This window comes from Polypterus senegalus, chromosome 3 (genome assembly GCF_016835505.1).
Source record: "Polypterus senegalus isolate Bchr_013 chromosome 3, ASM1683550v1, whole genome shotgun sequence".
In the NCBI taxonomy this organism is placed as follows: Eukaryota; Metazoa; Chordata; class Cladistia; order Polypteriformes; family Polypteridae; genus Polypterus; species Polypterus senegalus.
This window is the reverse complement of record NC_053156.1, coordinates 51,771,928-51,791,529: the sequence shown is the minus strand read 5'-3', so window position 1 is coordinate 51,791,529 and position 19,602 is coordinate 51,771,928. Positions and strand designations below refer to the sequence as shown.

General features: G+C 39.1%; 1 protein-coding gene across 2 annotated transcripts in view; it reads right to left on the bottom strand.

Annotated features, from left to right (window-relative positions):
* Positions 1–19,602, bottom strand: part of kdm6ba (lysine (K)-specific demethylase 6B, a) — a 392,876-nt gene that overhangs the window by 344,963 nt on the left and 28,311 nt on the right. For both annotated transcript variants that reach the window (XM_039747183.1, XM_039747187.1), the window contains exon 3: positions 14,894–14,972. The gene's annotated coding sequence lies outside the window, so the exon portion shown is untranslated. The remainder of the gene's footprint in view (positions 1–14,893; positions 14,973–19,602) is intronic.

Below are 19,602 nucleotides of genomic sequence, written 5' to 3'. Positions count from 1 at the left end.
GAGACCATAATGTTTCACAGCTCTGCACAACACAAGAGTTTAGCAACCTGCCCACCCCATGAGGCCAAGGAGTAGGTGATGCAAGAGATGATGCAAATCTACCCACACTCCCAAACACTTTGATCTTCAACGAGCAGAGGTTTTCGAGCGAGACCCACTTCTCACTGTTTCCTGTTGCCTCACCCCAGAGCCGTCCAGGTCCTACGTGAAGAGCTCAGCAGCTCATAAGTTTTTACTTTTTTTTCCTAAACACAGTCTAGAATGTCTAGTGAAATGTTTATATACTGTATATATACTCAGCAAAAAAAAAAACGCCCCCTTTTCAGGACTGTGTATTTCAACAATAATGTTTTAAAAATCCAAATAACTTTACAGATCTTCATTGTAAAGGGTTTAAACAATGTTTTCCATGCATGTTCAATTAACCATAATCAATTAATTAACATGCACCTGTGAAATGGTCGTTAAGACCTTAACAGCTTACAGAAAGTAGGCATTTAAGGTCACAGTTCTAAAAACGCAGGACACTAAAGAGACTTGTCTACCGACTGTGAAAAACACCCAAAGAAAGATGCCCAGGGTCCCTGCTCATCTGCATGAATGTGCATTAGGCATGCTGCAGGGAGGCATGAGGACTGCTGATGTGGCTAGGGCAATAAATTGCCATGTCCGCACTGTGAGACGCCTAAGACAGCGCTACAGGGAGACAGGAAGGACAGCTGATCATCCTTGCAGTGGAAGACCACGTGTAACAACACCTGCACAGGATCGGTACATCCGAATATCACACCTGCGTGACAGGTACAGGATGGCCACAACAACTGCCAGAGTCACACCAGGAACACACAATCCCTCCATCAGTGCTCAGACTGTCCGCAATAGGCTGAGAGAGGCTGGACTGAGGGCTTGTAGGCCTGTTGTAAGGCAGGCCCTTACCAGACATCACCAGCAACAACGCCGCCTATGGGCACAAACCCACCTTTGCTGGACCAGACAGGAGTGGCAAAAAGTGCTCTTCACTGATGAGTCACGGTTTTGTCTTACCAGGGTGATGGGACGGATTCGTGTTTATCGTCGAAGGAATGAGCGTTACACGAGGCCTGTACCCTGGGCGGGATCGATTTGGATCGATGGCTAGGGCCATTCCCCCCAGAAATGTCCAGGAACTTGCAGGTGCCTTGGTGGAAGAGTGGGGTAACATCTCACAGCAAGAACTGACAAATCTGGTCCAGTCCATGAGGAGGAGATGCACTGCAGTACTTCAAGCAGCTGGTGGCCACACCAGATACTGACTGGTACTTTTGATTTTGAGCCTCCCTTCATTCAGGGACACATTGTGAAATATTTTTAGTTTATGTCTTATGGTGTTGACTTTTTTAGTGTTCATACAAATATTTACACATTAAGTTTACTGAAAGTAAAAACAGTTTAAAATGAGGACATTTCTTTTTTTGCTGAGTATATCTTACTTAAATGATTGGTGTTTTAATGGGGCCTCATAATCTCTAGCATCACTAAGAACAGCTTGTTGTGCTGCAACAGATAAGGCCAGGACTAGACACTCATTTAACAATACCACATGAGACCACTGTTTAGGATGTTGTACAAGTTTAAAAATTAGCTCACAAAAAATGAACAAAGAACAAATTGTGTCAAATATTCACCTCTATTACTCTGATTGTGTGACAAGACAGTGGGGGGGGGGATAAGATAAGAAGAAGGCCTATAATTAAACCACCTATTCAGTTCAACTTGTTTATCAATTACAAAAGTGACAGAGAGCTAGAGATTATCCAACTCACAAGACAGAAGAGTACCTGCACAGGATAACTGCTTCATCACAGGCCACTCATTGTATCACTCATATAACTGTCCAACTTATTTGGAACTTGGAGGGTTAACCCAGGGAGAAAGTCTAAAGCCAAAACAGACAGTGGTTATGCTAGAAATTGTGCTCAAGTTGTGTGGTAGCAGTGCTCACCATCATTCCACCATGATTCAAACACACATTGTTATAATAATTTGGGGACGATATGACACACAATCTAATTATTCATGACAAGTCCCTTAGTATAAACAAATCCTCTATTTCCTTTAATTTCCTGGCCCCATGAGAGATATTTCTAGGAAGTCTCAGAAGAATTTAGCTGTTTACTGTACAGGTTCCCTGCACCTCTCAGTTCCTTTACCTCTAGCAAAGCTCAGTCCTGAAGAAATGTCAAATTCTCCTACTTTCTCTTCTTCCATTTCACCGTAAATACAGCTTTTCCTGTTATCTACCTTCCTATATAGAGTCAGTCTCTCCTCTCTGTCCTAATATGTGCAAATCAGCTTACAGGCCACTTTGAATATATTTAGTTTAGAACCTTTAGCATATTTTCTATGCTTCTGTCATCGAGCACTATTTTCTAGCAAGCAGCCATATCTATCTGACGCTAAGCATGTTTGAGTTTGGCCAGTACTTGGATGGGAGACCATCTAGGGAATGTGTTAGTTCCTGTTGGAGGAGGTGTTGTTGAAGCCATCAGGTGTCACTAACTTATGGTCTTAATGTAGATCCAAATGCTACAGTGCATTGGCGGGGGACTGTGCTATAAAAATAAGGCCTTTCTTCAGAGGAGACGTAAAACCATGCTGCTGGCATTCTGTGGTCATAAAAGAACCCTAAGCATATTTTGAAAACGTTAGGGTAGACTCCAATGTTCTGGATAAATTACCCACCACGACCTGGTCATTCTGACTCCCTAATCATCCCCTGTCTCTAACTGGCATAATAGCAGGCAACTGAAACACATCAGCAGAAATAGCCATTATGCTTCCTGTTTCTATAGTGGCTGTATACTGAGGTATAAGATATTTCATATTTCTCATTTTGACAGATTTAATGAAAAACAACTTAACTCGTACCTCACGTTAAAAGCATTAAGTAATATTTTGAATAACAACCCCATGTCTACATTTTCCTTGCAAGAAATAAGAAGTTTACTGTGTTAGGAAATGACAAACACTTCAAGTGTGACCTATGGAGGCAGCAGTACTGAAGAGGAATATATTTTTAGCAAAAAACATTGATTTGCTTCTGAAGACACAGATAAAACACAATGTACCAGTTATTCTAGTTCTTTGTAAACATCTGCACATCTACAAAAAAATAAAGTTGAGTACAGTATTATCAAATAAGCATACTGTTAGTATAATGAATTCAACTAAAAACTTTTGCTCATACAGAGTCATGTGTCAGCTTCAGTACCACATGTAATCAATTCATTTCCCACACCCACTTACTCAACCACAAGGTTGAATATTTCTTGTCAGCACCCTATGAGGGATGCCAGCCTGTCACAGATCACCTTCACTCACTCACACATGACTACAGCTGCATGGCTTTGGAGTATCTAAACACTAGCAGAACATATACAATCCACACAGACAGTGACAAGGCCAGGACTCAAACCCCAGGGTTGTGAAGTTGTGGGCAGAAGAGCTAAAAGTGATATGCAGGAAAATATTAACACTGGAACAAGTTTTCATAAAAGATACAAGGCTCTAATGTTTGAGAAGGATGCTAACACTGTATAGATAAAAGTAAAGCTGATATTTTTCTCTTAATTACTTTCTCAAACTTGCCTAATCTAAATCTGGCTTGCAGGGGCCAGAGAGTTTTCTGGAAGCACTGGGCAAAAGGTAACAACCAACTCTGGACAAAATGCCAGTCCTCTGCAGGGCACCCTCACACACAGACACACAATCAAATGCCAATTTGGAATCACAAATTAACCTTGCACAGATCTTTGGTGATGCTGAAGACAAGAACAGGGTATCTGGAAGAAAACCAATGCAGACAGAGAAAAAACCTGCAATCCCTACACAGTCAAATATTAGATGTAGGCTTTGAATTCAGGATGATACACCACCATGCTGCCATTAGTAGATTCAGTTGCATTTATTTTTGTTGAGGGTATCACCTAAGAGCTCAGTATGGTACATAATAATTGCAAAAAAATTATGTCTGAAAGGTAACATCTAAAACACAATAGGTAAAATTGAAACAATAGCTAGATCCCTTTTACATGCGTCCATTTACATTTGAAGGAGGTGACTGTATGCCAAGCCCTAATATAGCAGTAAATGTTTATTGATTTCCCCAATGGATTAATAAAGTTTATCTAATCTACTGTAATCTAAATTAAAGACAGTTGGCTTGTCCTGCACTACCCTACTAGTCAGATCATCTTACATGAAATTTAGTTTATACATCAAGCACGCAACACTTGACACCCGACAAATAGAGGTGGTTGCTTGCTTAGACCTCCTAACACAGAGACTGAGCGGCAAGGGAAAGCCACAAAGTAATACCCAATCATGCTTGGATAGAAACACAAACAGAGGACTTGCTGTGTCAAATGACCAAAGAGTCACATCATCAGCAATTGCCACTGCAACTGCAGTCATACAAAACTTTACAAAATTGAACAATGGAATTCACAAATGCCAACCACAATACAAAAATTATGCCACAGAGACATCTTAGGCAGGATATTAAAATAAACAATCAATATTAATAGCAGCCAAAAATATTAAAGAATGAAATTCACTAATTCGTCGAATTCTATAATTAAAATTTATAACAGACATGCCTTGCTTTTATACACTACTGAAAAAAATGAAGGGAACACTCAAGCATCATAGTCTAACACCAAGTCAAGTTAAGCTGGAGCTGGACAGGTTTGTAGAAGGGCATCAACACAGCAGCTGAACCAGTTATCTGCTCCTTGATGCAAGAAAGAACAGGAGGAGCACTGCAGAGCCCTACAAAATGTCCTCCAGAAGTCAAATGATGTGCATGTTTCTAACCAAACTGTCTGAACCAGACCCTATGAGGGTGCTATGAGGGCCTGATGTCATCTAGTGGGACTTCGCCACATTCACCAGAGAATACACAATTGAGTGCAGGTTCACACTGAACACATGTGACAGACATTAACGAATCTGGAGACGCCATGGTGAACATTATGCAGCCTGCAACATCATCCAGCATGACCGTTTTAGCGGTAGGTCAGTGAGGGTCTGGGGAAGCATATCCTTGGAGGGTTGCACAGACCTCCACGTGCCAGGCAATGGTACCCTGACTACTGTTACGTACAGGGATAAAATCCTCAGAGGAACTGTCATACCTTATGCTGCTGAACTGGGCCCTGAGTTACTACTGGTACAGAACAATGCACAGTCTCATGTGGTCAAAATGTGTAGGCAATTCCTGGATCATGAAGGCACTGAGGCCACTGACTGGCCTGCACACTCCCCAGACCCGAATCCAATTGAGAACTTTTGGCTGATGCCTTGATCCAAGTCTGGAAGGAGATCCCCAGGACACCATTGCCTTCTCATCAGGAGCAACTTCCACACAGAAGTTGACAGGAGTGAATCCTTGCACATGGGGACCCAACACACTACTGAGTCCTATTATGAGTTACCGTGATTAAATTCACACAAGTTGGATCAGCCTGTGATTTCAGTTTTTGACTTTCATTTTCAGCAAGATGTTAAATCCAGCCCTGAATGGGTTGGTGATTTTGGTTTCCATTGACCATTGTTACATCATTTTGTTCTCAGCGAATTACACAGTACTACCCAGTAAGGATTTTCCACTTGAATATTTCATTTATCAAGATCCAATATGTGAACTAAGTGTTCGCTAAATTTTTTTGAGCAGTGCAGCTCATGGACTGGAAGAGGTGGGGTTCTCTGAGCCATGGGTGGAAAAATAGAAGAGTCAGCCAACACACACCCCTGTTCTCCTGAGCTGGTAGTGCGTACCTCTGACAAGCCCAGAAGGTGACCCTGTGAAGCACATGCATGACCACTCTTTGATGCAGTAGGGTGATGAGTGGCACTGACAAATCGCATCTCCAGGACCTATCTTTGATTCTAGATCAGGGTGCCTTCCATGTACTGTGGACGTTACATTTTCCTCAAGTTCATGATGGTTTCTAGGCATATCATGCTGGTAAGTCTTTGCTAGTTTTTTCTGGGATGTCCCAGCACATATTCAGTACAAGAAGTGCTGAATCAAACGGCAACACTCAGTTTTGCTTTAACCTAGTCAAGAACTTCTGGTACAACAGGTTGGCGTTTGGCAGACATTTACCAGAATTTAACAGCAATGGTAAACCAAGGGAATTTTCCCCTGATCAAATCTGGCAGGCAATGCTGGGGCGGATATGCCTACTCCCACGCAAATGAGCCTCTGCTTTTACCCCTCTCAAAAGCAGACACTTAACCTCCTAATTCCTTTATGGTCTACAATTACTCATTTTCCTCACTTCACTGATCAGAAGATGTATTTGGGGCTTTTTTCATATTTTGTTTTAAATAAGGAGAAAACAAAATGTGTGTGATAATAAAACTCTCTCAAGTTTTCTTTTCTGTTCCTTAATAACATGATGAAACACCCTCATAAAGCACAGACTATGGGCAAAGGCACTGTTATAACTGGTGGTTGTAGCTGACTGAACAGGAGGTACCTATGGACGCATACACTCAAAAAGGTACACATACTGGACTGTCAGTCAGACAGACACCTCACAAACCCCACCTATTCAATTATTGTGTTTATAATAAATACTTTCATGTTCGTAAGAATCACTTTGAAACTCTTTGAAATCACTTCATTTTTTGTCTGGTGCCTCCTTACTCACCTGTACAAGGAAACTATACATATTATATACCATTTGACTCATTTTTGCTGTCTAGTTATATAAGACATCAAACATTTTGGGGTCCCCCCCCCTATTTTTGGCCCTCTACATCCTTATTTTAGGCCATGGACCATATTTTGGGCAGGAAATTATGCCCTTATAATAAAGAATAAACAAATAAATGTCTTTAGCAAAAATGTCCAGAAGGCCTTGAATTTGTACAGGTCATGTTATCTCATCCCAGGAGTTCAAATATTATAGTTTGAATAGTGATAGTTTAATAGTTTTGATAGTTTAAATACACAACTATTCTTGCTTATAATGTACTGCTACCTCATGAAGTTAATCATTACAATTTTTATGAACTCTTTCGATTAGAACAGCTTACGCCACTCTGAGATATTAGAAATATGAAGCATATGCAAACCCCACAATCTTTAAAGTATGAAGTGCCTTTAATATCTCATTCCATAAAATAAATGAATACAGTTAAATTATAGCAGATAACACTTCTGCTTCATAGCTAATGGCTCCTGGCTCAAATGCCAGACCAAGATACATTTTTGCCGTATCTGTGTGGATTTTATTAGGAATGGTATTCCAGTATTCCATCCACCTCACATACTAAAGATGTATAGATCCAGTTAACTGGCAATCAGCATCTTTAAACCTGTCTGGTAAGTGGTTTTGTGAGTGAGCCTTGCAAATCACCCTATAGGGTTGTCAATCTGGTGTTCAATAATGATGGGACTGACCTCAGCCCTCCATCACCCTTAAGTGAGTGAGTAGGTACAGAAGATAAATTTTAATAGATTTTTTATACCATTAACTTATTTTATCTAACTGTACAGACAAGCTCTCCCAAACATTTCCAGTTTTTAATTAACAATTCTTTGAGTCAGTTCCTTTTTTACTGTGTTCATTTCACCAGAAGGCAATGTTCTTAAATTGTTGTTCATTTTAGCTGGTCACTGTTGGTGTTTCTCAGACATGTTCATTCAGGATAGCAAGGGTGCTGTTTTGTTTAAAAAACCCTTGTTACTTGAAATGAAATGACACAAATTGATCAAATGAGTCATCAGAGTTTTAACGCTTTGACTCATTTGATTTGATAGAATGATTCATTCAGAAAGAACACAACATCCAAGGGCTGCCTGGCATTACTAGTGCATGAATGGAGGAGGTGGTGTTGGTCAGATGTTTATGTTCAGACCTGACACTACTTCACTTCTCACACCTGCACAAAAAACATAATGTTCCCCTCATTCAAATATCCCTCAGCTTGTTGGCTACAAAAGAGAGCTCAGTGAAGAGCAGACCAAAACCCATAGTAAAGGTTAAAACCTCTGAGGTTAACTCCTGAATCTTTAAAACATTTCTGCTCCTAATTCACTTGGCTATGTGTAGTAAGTAAATGAGGGCTGAAAGGAGTTGGTGCACAGAACACATAGAGATCACCGAAAAATATAAAGTAGTGCTTAAAATGTTCTGAGCCTGAACCTGGAATGGGTAATTTAACAGTGCTGAGTTTGTATGTGGCTAAAGTTTGGCTCAAGTAGACCAAAATATGCTAAGTTTCTAGCTTTTCTTGGTATGACTGTATGTTTCTTGTTTTGGAACCAAGTCAACCTGAATACCAAAAATTACAGAATCAACTGTGATACATACATTTCTAATGCTAGAGTACTGTACACCGTAAAAGACTCATTCCCACCTACTGGACATGTACCAGGAACAGTCTCTTATATCCCAGTGAAGAAATGGGTTGCATAATTCTGTCACGGCAGTGAGTCTCTTGAAAATAACCCAAAATCAGGCCAGCTTTTGACATTGATGTCTAAAGAAAACATTGCCACTATGGAGTGAACCATAATGGAGAACAGAAAAGTAATAGTGCGGGAGAGAGAAAATACAGAGATTATTTAGGTGCGAGTTGAATCTTCTTCTTTCGGCTGCTCCTGTTAGGGGTCGCCACAGCGGATAATCTTTTTCCATATCTTTCTGTCATCTGCATCTTGTTCTGTTACACCCATCACCTGCATGTCCTCTCTCACCACATCCATAAACCTTCTCTTAAGCCTTCCTCTTTTTCTCTTGCCTGGCAGCTCTATCCTTAACATCCTTCTCCCAATATAGTCAGCATCTCTCCTCTGCACGTCTGAACCAGCGCAATCTCGCCTCTTTGACTTTTTCTCCCATCCGTCCAACTTGAGCTGACCCTCTAATATACTCATTTCTAATCTTATCCATCCTTGTCACACCCAATGCAAATCTTAGCATCTTTAACTCTGCTACCTCCAGTTCCGTCTCCTGCTTTCTGGTCAGTGCCACAGTCTCCATATAACATAGCTGGTCTCACTAACATCCTGTAGACCTTCTCTTTCACTCTTGCTGATATCCGTCTGTCACAAATCACTCCTGACACTCTTCTACACCCATTCCACCCTGCCTGCACTCTCTTTTTCACCCCTCTTCCACAATCCCCATTACTCTGTACCATTGATCTAAAGTATTTAAACTCATCCACCTTCGCCAGCTCTACTCCTTGCATCCTCACCATTCCACTAACCTCCCTCTCATTTACATACATGTATTCTGTCTTGTTCCTACTGACCTTAATTCCTCTCCTCTCTACAGCATATCTACACCTCTCCAGGGTCTCCTCAACCTGCTCCCTACTGTCACTACAGATCACAATGTCATCAGGAATTTTTTTTATTTATTAATTTATTAATGTATTTATTAATTTATTTTTATTTATTAATTTTAGGAAAAATTAATTAATCATATTTGGGAAATTTATGAAGTCTTCCATAATTGGGGATTAAACCTGACTACATCACTATCATTCAACAGTCCAAACTAGGGTTGTGCTACAAAGGTAATAAAAAAATTACTGTGCTACCAGAATTTTAAAATGGTACAATACCAGCATTATGCAAAACATGGTAATGTTAAAACATAAAAATGTGAATAAAACTGCTTTACACTACCTTTAATATGTGTCGTCTTTAAGAAAGGCACAGGTGGAACAGAGTAGGCATACTGATTCTAGGAATTTAGCAATGAATCAGTGTAACTTGCAGAAATCAAAATGATATATTAACTCAGCTTGTTATATACTTATCAATTTCAGTTTACAAAAAGAAAAGTGGAAACAGTTGATGACGCTATTCATCCTCAAAGTGGAATATAAAAATACTAAAGCGCATCTTTGCTAATGGTGTTACAAAGCATCTCTCACCAAAGCATTTGAAATAATCGCTTCTTGCCAAGGATTTATCCCTTGTCCATCCCAAGGTCTTCTAGGAATTCAAAACTCAACAAGTATAAAATTATATTTACAGTAAAAACAACAAAATGTTATAATTAATATATTTCATTGATTTAAAAAGTGCAGCATTTTCACAAAAAAAGCTTTCCCAAAGCCTAATCATTGTAATTCTGTAATGTGTGATGCAAAACAACAACCTAAATGGAGTTATTTCACAATATAGTTATGGGACTGTTCACAGTTTAATTAATCAGCATTTAACTAATAAAATTTACAATCCCCCAAATGTACCGTATATACAGTATGCACTGGATTAATTATATATTTCACAAATATTATGAGAATTTAACACAGTATTAATGTTCAAGCTGTTTAAATTGGGGTTTTCAAGTTCAGTCCTGGGACCTGTGGCTGCCAAGACCTCACCACAACAGATTTCTTCTTTTAACACTAGAATCAATGAAGCCTACAAAAAGTTGTAATCATAGGCCACCTTAAATTCCTTCACACCTCTCCATTAGCATCTTGTGTTTTGCAAATGCGTCGAACAACACAAGCAACAAGCAGCCTGCTATGCCATCCCCCCACTACCGCAGCTCAAGTCGGGGTGTGAGGTGCCTGGAGTTGTATAGGGTAAATAATATATTGTTATTTGGAACATATGCATTTCATGTGTGTTCCGTGTCTACAACAATCTAGGTAAATGTAGGATGACAGCAATGTGAAGCAGAAAAAAAAAGAAATCAGATTTGGGTACAATGCTGACACAATTGCTTAGGTGGTGCAGCAGCAAGAACTGCTGACTCATAATCAAGAGGGTGAAGGTTTGATTCCGGGACCTACCTAGATTTACCGTTTTGAGTAGTGAGCTGCTCTTATTATTACTATTATATAATAAAAAATACATCTGATTTGTGCCTGTAATAGCCAGTGTAAATTTATGGTACTTGTAAAGGTTAGCGTTTTTTTTTTTTTGATTCAGTTTTATTCTCTCAGCCATGTTCACACTCCCCCCAATCTGACACTGCTGTTTTCAAATAAAGACGGGCTATAACAGAGGTGAACTCAGATGAGGATGAGGGTTCAACATTGGAGAAAGAGAACAGAAGCCCTCCCTGCAAGAAACATCCACTCACACATAAGAACAATGCAGCTGCACCAGGTGTAAAGACAAAATATGGCATCTTTGTCAACATGCCATTGTCAATCAAACGCAGGAAGCTCTGCAGTCTACTTGTGACTTTACACTGTAGGAAGATAAGTAAATAAATATAGATAAACAACATTCAATGTGGCATTTAAGTAACATATAAATGTTTTTCATATAAAGACCATCAAAAAACATAATCGCAAACTTAACTTTGCACGATACCTTGGCGAGCTCTCTAAGCCCTGCTGTTTCGTTGAAGAACATATGTATGGCAGATTCACTGGCAGGATGGCACCCAACCTGTTGCTGCATCTAAACAGTGCCTTCTTATGCCTGATGCAGCTGCTTTGTTCTTATGTGTGAGTAGACGTTTTTTGCGGGGAGGGCTTCTGTTTCTAATCGACACATTTGCAAAACAAAAGACGCTGATGAGGAAGTGCAAGGGATTCAAGGTGGCCCGGCATTACAACTTTTTTCGTAGGCTTCAGGGATTCTAGTGTTATTCTGGATAGCAACACCCTTCAGATCTTCTATAACTTTCTGATGGCCAGTGAAAAATTATACATTTGTATGTGCTGAGCCAGTGACATCATTTTAACAGAGGCCCACCAAATCAACAAACTAATTCAAATGACAGGCTCAGTTATGGTATGTACTCTTGGCCAGCTAGATGTAGTAATGAAGAATTAAATGAGCACAAAACTGAGAGCCATAATGAACAATGAACATACTAACACAGTGGATTTTCAGCTAATAAATCTTATTCAGCAGAAGTGTGTGAAGAAATGCTACTGGGGCTCCTTTATATCAGCAGCAATACACCTGTACGATAATGCCTCACTGTGACTGTAATTGCCAATTAAGACATTTTTCTTTATATTTCTTTTTGGTCTTCTTTCTTTTTAGTCATTTGGTTGTTTATCTGAGAGGGGTTTGTTGTTTATCATAATATAATAATACATTTATTTATTTATTTACAGAACTTCTGTAAATAGTCAATTTTGCCTACCTGCCTTCCTGCACCATGATTCCTTTATACCTACTGTATTTTCCTTTAGCACCGTGCAAAATCCATACTACACAAAGCATTTTCTGAAGCTACCTAAATGTGCTTGTTTTTTTTTTTGAACAAGAAAACGTATCTAGTGTTAGTCTGATTAACTAAGGGTGGAACAATATGAAAATAAATCAAAAATATAATTTTATTTTGCACCTTTCACAGTGAGCATTACCTTTGCAATGCTAGAAATTTTCATTATTAACATTATACTGTGCTTTCTGTTAGAAAGCAGTTTGACAAAGCAATGAGCTAAGCCAGACTAACAGTACAGAGACCACAATGCATTCTGGTCTCCTCATGTACCCCTACCTGAAGCTTCCGGGGACACATATTTTAATTTAGCCTGTAGTCATACCAACAAAGCTGTAAATTGTGTCTAAAGGCTCAAAAACAAAGCTGCTAGCCACTGTGTGTGTGGGTGTGAAAAAAGAAACATAAAAAAACAAAAACACTCTGGCAACTCTGTTATAATGAGATCTTTTCTTTATCTTTTTTGTTCTCTTGCAGAAATCCCTGAAAGTAGCCAGCGGAAAAACTGAAAGCTGCAAGTTATAGGTCAAAGGAAACTAAACTCTTCCCAGGAGAGCAGCATTTCTATACTTAGTTCAGCACTCCAGGAAATTTATGAGTAATAGGAACCTATCCAGGCGGAAAGGGAAAAAAAAAGGAGAGAAATGCAATCATCTTGTGGTCAGCATCTGCACACAGCTGGAGTGTGTGCAGGAGGGCTCAGGCATGTGCTCTGAGGTTAAGTGTGTCTATGTGTTTGTTAGGTGACACAACAAACGTGAAGTGGAGCTTTAGGAATCGAGAAGCAGAGCACATGCCATTCTGCATTAGAGGGGTTGATGTAGAGAAAGTCAGCATTTCTGCATTTCTTGGTGTCACTGTCACTGAAAACCTGAAGTGAGCACAACAGAATTCTCACCAGCACCTTTAGTTTCTTGGACATCTGGGGAAGGCCTGGATGTCTCCATCTATGCTCACTGACTTTTACAGTTGTACAGTGGAGTTTGTCCTTTCTACCTACATGATTTCCTAATATGGCATCTGCTCATCTTAAAATCATAACGCATTATAGAGGGATGTGAAGACTGCACAGACTTTCACTGGCACACAGCTAACCTCTACTTCAGACACGTGTAACTCATGCAGCTTTAGAAAGGCACACAGTACTATTAAATGCAGGACTTTCTCCTTCTTGGTTCAGGAACATTAGCACCAATAAATCTGGTGACAGTTTTTATCCATAGTTCAGTCATAAAACTGCTTAACACACTGACAACTGCATGGCTGCTTCTTGTATACACTGTGTATTTTTATGCGTGCTAATGCATTCATTGTCTGTTTTTTCTATTGTGCTACTAGTGACTAGTTGTTGCAAATAAAAAGCAAATAAGATCATTTCATTGTGTATATACAACAATAAAATTTGAACTTGAACTTACAGAATGCTGATGTTATAGAGTAGGTGTAACATTCTGCTTCCCTTCAAGAGACAGCAAGAAAGGTAAGAAACATAAGCCTTGCCACCTGTCTCCAAAAGAAAGATGGAGGCTTCAGTTGAACTGTGAACCATCTCTGAATAATTCATCAGTTTGCAGGGACACTTACACTCATACAGAGTGAATTGCCAATTCATTTAACACACTGATTTAGGGAATGTAAGAGGAAAACCATCTTACCCAAAAAAAGTGACCATGACATAGGGAAAACATGCACACTCCACATTCCTACTGCATAAAGGATTTAACTCCAGTTTCCAGCATGTGTGACGAAGCAGCCACTATGCCTCTTTTTTAAAATTCCTTATTTTAGACAATAATGCCTTGCAGTACAATCAATATACAACAACAAAGACGTAAGCATAAAAACCATTTGATTGAACTCACCATAGGCTAATTATCGTAAAATATTTTCTCTCTTTGCTACAAAACTTTAGCCCTCCAGGAACTCAATGATACCTGCCCAGCTTATAGTTTTTCCTTTTAGTTCTGTAATAACAAATTGAAGACTCCTGGACAGGGTGTTCTCTCCTCTTATAGAGTGGTACATCACAGGTGTTCATGGATGTCAAGGAAGAAGACAGTGACCTCTGAACAACATTCATTCTTTAACGGACATCCTCTTATGGGCGGTGTGGGCCCTTTCTGCTTTCCATTACTTTAGAAAAGGAAGTCACTTGTGTTGCTGACTGACAGCATTTTCCTGCTTCTTCCCTACAATACTGGGGTGAACACCGTAACACTCTGACTGCCAGCCCCCTTGTCCCCTGCTGTTTAACAAAAAAGGTGAACAAAGTTCATTGTGATAATAATAAAAAATAGAAAGACAGCATTTGTGCTCTACCCATCACCCAGCATTTCCTTAACACCAAAGTTAGATGTTTTTCTCGATTTAGAAACGAGACTCCCACTTTGTCAAACTGTTCACACAGTTCAAGGGTGCTCCTTTGCTTAAGAGAGACACGATTCATTTTCACAGCCTCAAACATTACCAACTCAGGGCCGGATCTCCCAAGGCCCTTAGCAAATGAGTGCAATGGCGGCACTTTTTGAGGTATGCAACACTGTTGTAGCTAAATGTTTGTTACATCCTACCAACGATAGGCAGAAATTAAAATCTCAGCAATTCATTTTCATCTTGATAGAATCTGACGTATGTATGGCAACCTATGCAACAAGTCACTAAAGGCAGTTTTACAGTCTTACCTTTGCAGGTTTTAATACGCCGTGGTATCTTTTCAGGTGACTGCATAAGAAAAGAGGAAGTTGTGGGGAGCACGAGAGGCTGCAAAAATAAAAATGAGAGTGATACCAGTCAGTGTCAGGAAGAAAAATACTTAAAAGTCTTTCTTAGCATCAAACTGGGCCACTTAAGCAGAATAAATGACCCTACATATAATGTCAAAATTTGGGAAACTGTTATCACTTGCAGCTATCCTCGTCCTCTAAAGGATAAGGTAGACATTAACATCATCATCCATTGTGTCTACTCTTCAATGAAGGTCATAAACTGCGTCATCATCTTCAGTTCACGACTACAAATTCGTGAAGAAATCATCTTCACTAACATTCTAACACCATCATCATCATATGTAAACTGAAACTACTGTGGAATGATGGGCTTGTGTTGTTACATGATTATTAGTATAAGGATATCTGTCATCTTTGGTTCACTTAAGATGATGATAATGGTTTTTAGGTCCAATTCGGTCCACTACATTTGCATGACTCAAGCCTACAAAAAAAACTCACACCTTGTCATCAGCTCCATTGTTTTCCAAATATATCAAGCAGCATAGGCAGCAAACAGCCAGCTATCCCATCCCCCCACCAACGCAACACGAATCGTACAGAAGATTCTTTTAACTCCAGTCTGTTTATGTGTGTGTGAGGTGCCTGGAATTGTAGAGGTAAATAATATACATACATACATTTCATATGTGTTCTGTCTGTACCACGATCTATGTAAATGCAGGATGACAGGAAATGCGAGGCAGGAATTGTTTAAAACATAACTGAAACAGAAATGCTTTAGTAATCTATACTAATAAAAGGCAAAGCCCTCACTCACTCACTCACTCACTCACTCACTCACTCACTCACTCATCACTAATTCTCCAACTTCCCGTGTCGGTAGAAGGCTGAAATTTGGCAGGCTCATTCCTTACAGCTTACTTACAAAAGTTGGGCAGGTTTCATTTCGAAATTCTACGCCTAATGGTCATAACTGGAAGGTATTTTTCTCCATTAACTGTAATAGAGTTGAGCTGGAATGACGTGGGGGAGTTTCATGTGACATCATCACGCCTCCCACGTAATCACGTGAACTGACTGTCAACGCAGTGCGTAGAAAACCAGGAAGACCTCCAAAAAGCGCTTAAGAAAACATGCATTATATAATTGAGAAGGCAGCGAAACAATAAGAAGCGAGCGAGTGACATATACTACCATATTCATGAGTGCTGCTACCTCGGAAAGAAAGCAAGGTGTAAACCTAAACTTTAAATTAAGTTCATAGACAGGCTACCGCTGGCGTTTCACATGCCCACAGGTAATGCGGGATACAAGTTTAATGAGAGGACGCAGGATATAAACGACGTTTTGATCAACTTTGTAACTAAGTTAAAATTGTAGGTGAAGGGGTGTGCTTATGCAAATTCCGAGAGACTGTGTTTGTGGGGATTGACAGTTAAAGGCGGGTGGGGAGTCACGTCATCATCTCCCTCCCATTCATCTCATTTGCTTGAGCTGAGCTCAGCTAACGCCGTCTTCGAAGCAACCGTCAGACTGCCACCAAATACTCACAGAAAAATCCACAAGTTAATACACACGCTGTCTCTAGAGTTTCTCCACACTGAATCCTCCAGGCACTACTTACAAAAGGTTACATTGACAATCGTGTTACGTTATTTTTAAAATCTTTCCTTTTCTTAGCACAAGCACAGCTGAGAAGCTTCGATGCATGTGCTCCATAACGCGTTAAAAATAATGCATTTAATCACACTTTGCATTACAAGCAAAGGGAGCTTTTGTCAATGCATGATTTCCTGGTACACGATTACATTGATCAGCGCATCCCGATTCATTTTACCCTCGCACCACCTTAGTTTGAGAAGAAGTATGAAAAATATGAGGTTAACACAGAAAAACAGATCACCAATTCAAGCTTTATGAATAATCGATTCGCCATCAATAATTGTTTTGGTAAAGCCATCCTCCTTCCATTTTATAATTTTTCCGCCATTAGCCATGATTAAATGAACGGTAAATAAAGTAAGAGCAAAGCGAGGGTGACTTATTTAGGCAGGCATATATATGACAGCAACACTCATGACAATGTCAATCATGTTACGCTATTATTAAAATGTTTCCTTTTCTTTTCATTACTTCTTTAACACACTACTTCTCCGCTCGTAGGCGGGTATTTTGATATATATATATATATATAATATATGAATGACCTCCAAAGAGCGCTGAGACTTTTGATATCATGAACGTGTCTGCAAAAACTGTGGTCTCCTGCCCTGCAAAAGTCGAGCAGCCAGCGCGCATAGCTGTGCCGGCCTTTGAGACGCTGACTGCGCTTCTGCCTTAAGTCAAAGTGAGCACTTTTAATTTTTTCATCCTCCCCTGCGCTATAGCCCAGACAAGTGCAAACACGGGACCCCTTTTCTACACCACGGCAAAATAATATTAAGGCGATTCACACTTTCTTTGCACGTATACGATTATGAGGTCCTAAACTCGGATTATGAACACGCACACGAGTGGAGGACTGACAGTGCCATCACAGCCGATTAATGGCGGGACGTCTCACCAGTCTACACAAGACCCACCGCGACTGTCCCCAAAAGGTGATCATAACGTCAGCGAACACATCTCTCTATACTATATAAAAGAAAAAGGCAACTTTCCTTTCTTTACACCTTTTTTCCTTTTATCCCAAACCAAAGCCTTTCTCTCTTAACACTGCAGAGGACACAAAACTAATTTTCTTTAAATGCCGGTAAGGCACATTACCAGAGGCACAAATTTGAACGTTCACATAGAAAATGTAATTTCTATACCACAGCCGTCGTGTAGCGCCTTTCAAAAGGGATCTACTACCGAGAGATGATCCATATACATTTTAGCTGCTGTTAGTTACTTACCTGTTGTGTTACACAGTCTTTAAAATGTAGTTTACCCAACCACTCCAGTAGTGCTCAATGTACCTGTACTTCTTAAAACGTTAATGTTTTACTGTTTAATAACTTATAGACTATATTTTATTATTTTTCCCTTGCACTCAGTGACCAAAGCTATACACACACATATAGACACATACAAACATACACACAAGTATATGTATGTGTATATATATATATATATGTATATATATATATATATATATACACACACACACACCCTATCTACATATATATATATATATATATATACACACACACACACACACACACATACATACATACATACATACACACATATATATAATTTGTGTGTGTATGTATGTATGTGTGTGTATATATGATGTAGATAGGTATGTATATATATATATATGTGTATATGTAGATATGTATATAGATATGTAGATATGAAGATACTGTATGTATGTGTATATATGTATATATATATATGTATGTGTGTGTGTGTGTGTGTGTGTGTGTGTGTGTGTATATGACAGCAGCAATCCAAGCTGTGAGAAAACAGTAAAAAGGAGGCATGTCAGACGTCGTGGTACATTTTCTGATGCAGCTACCGAAAACAACTTCGTGACGCTGTCGCCAAATACACAAAACAATTACTTTGACAATCATGTTACATTATTTTTAAAATGTTTCCTTTTCTTTTCATAACTTCTTTAACACATGACATCGCATGAGCTGGTATTTTGCTATATATATATATATATCACAGCTTACACTCATAACAGTGACAAAACAATTACATTGACAATCATGTTACGTTATTTTCAAAATGTTTCCTTTTCTTTCTCTTTCCTTCTTTAACACACTACTCTCTGCTGCAAGGGTATATATATATATATATATATATATATATATATGTGAACAAAATATATATATATATATATATAGATAGAGATATATATATATATATATATAGATAGATAGAGATATATATATATATATATATATAGATAGATATGAGAACAACACTCATATCAATGACAAAACAATTACATTAACAATCATGTTACGTTATTTTAAAAATTTTTCCTTTTCTTTTTCGTGCCTTCTTTAACACACTACTTCTCCGCTGCGAAGCGCGGGTATTCTGCTAGTAATTGATAAAATGTAGACATGAATTGTATAAATGTGTGAAGAGTGAAGTCCAAATATCAAATAAACACTTTCAGAAAAGTTATGCAAGTACTGTATAACAAAACAAGTGCGCTTTAATTCAAGAATATAACCTAAATGGAAGAAATCGGGTTAGGGTACGATGCTGACACGATAAGCAAGAGGTTGTGGGTTAGATTCTGTGCTCTTCCTAGATTTACTGTTTTGAGTAGTGAGCTGCTCTTATTGTTACCATTATTGAACAAAATATACATTTGATGTATTTAACCCTGTAACAGCCAGTGTAAATTTATAGTACTTGTAAAGTTAGCATTTTTCAGCTTTATTCTCTCAGTCACATACACACTCCCCCAATCCGACACTGCTAGTTTTCAAATAAAGATGCGCTATAACAGAGGTGAACTCAGATGAGGATTAGGTTTCTACGTCGGAGAAAGAGAACAGAAGCCCTTCCTGCAAGAAATGTCCAGTCACACATAAGAACAATGCAGCTCCACCAGGCGTAAAGATGCAAGATGGCCCTGTTTGGATGCAGCATGAGGTCAGGCGTCAGACACACATGTCCTTCAAAGAAACAGCAGGGCATGCCGAGCT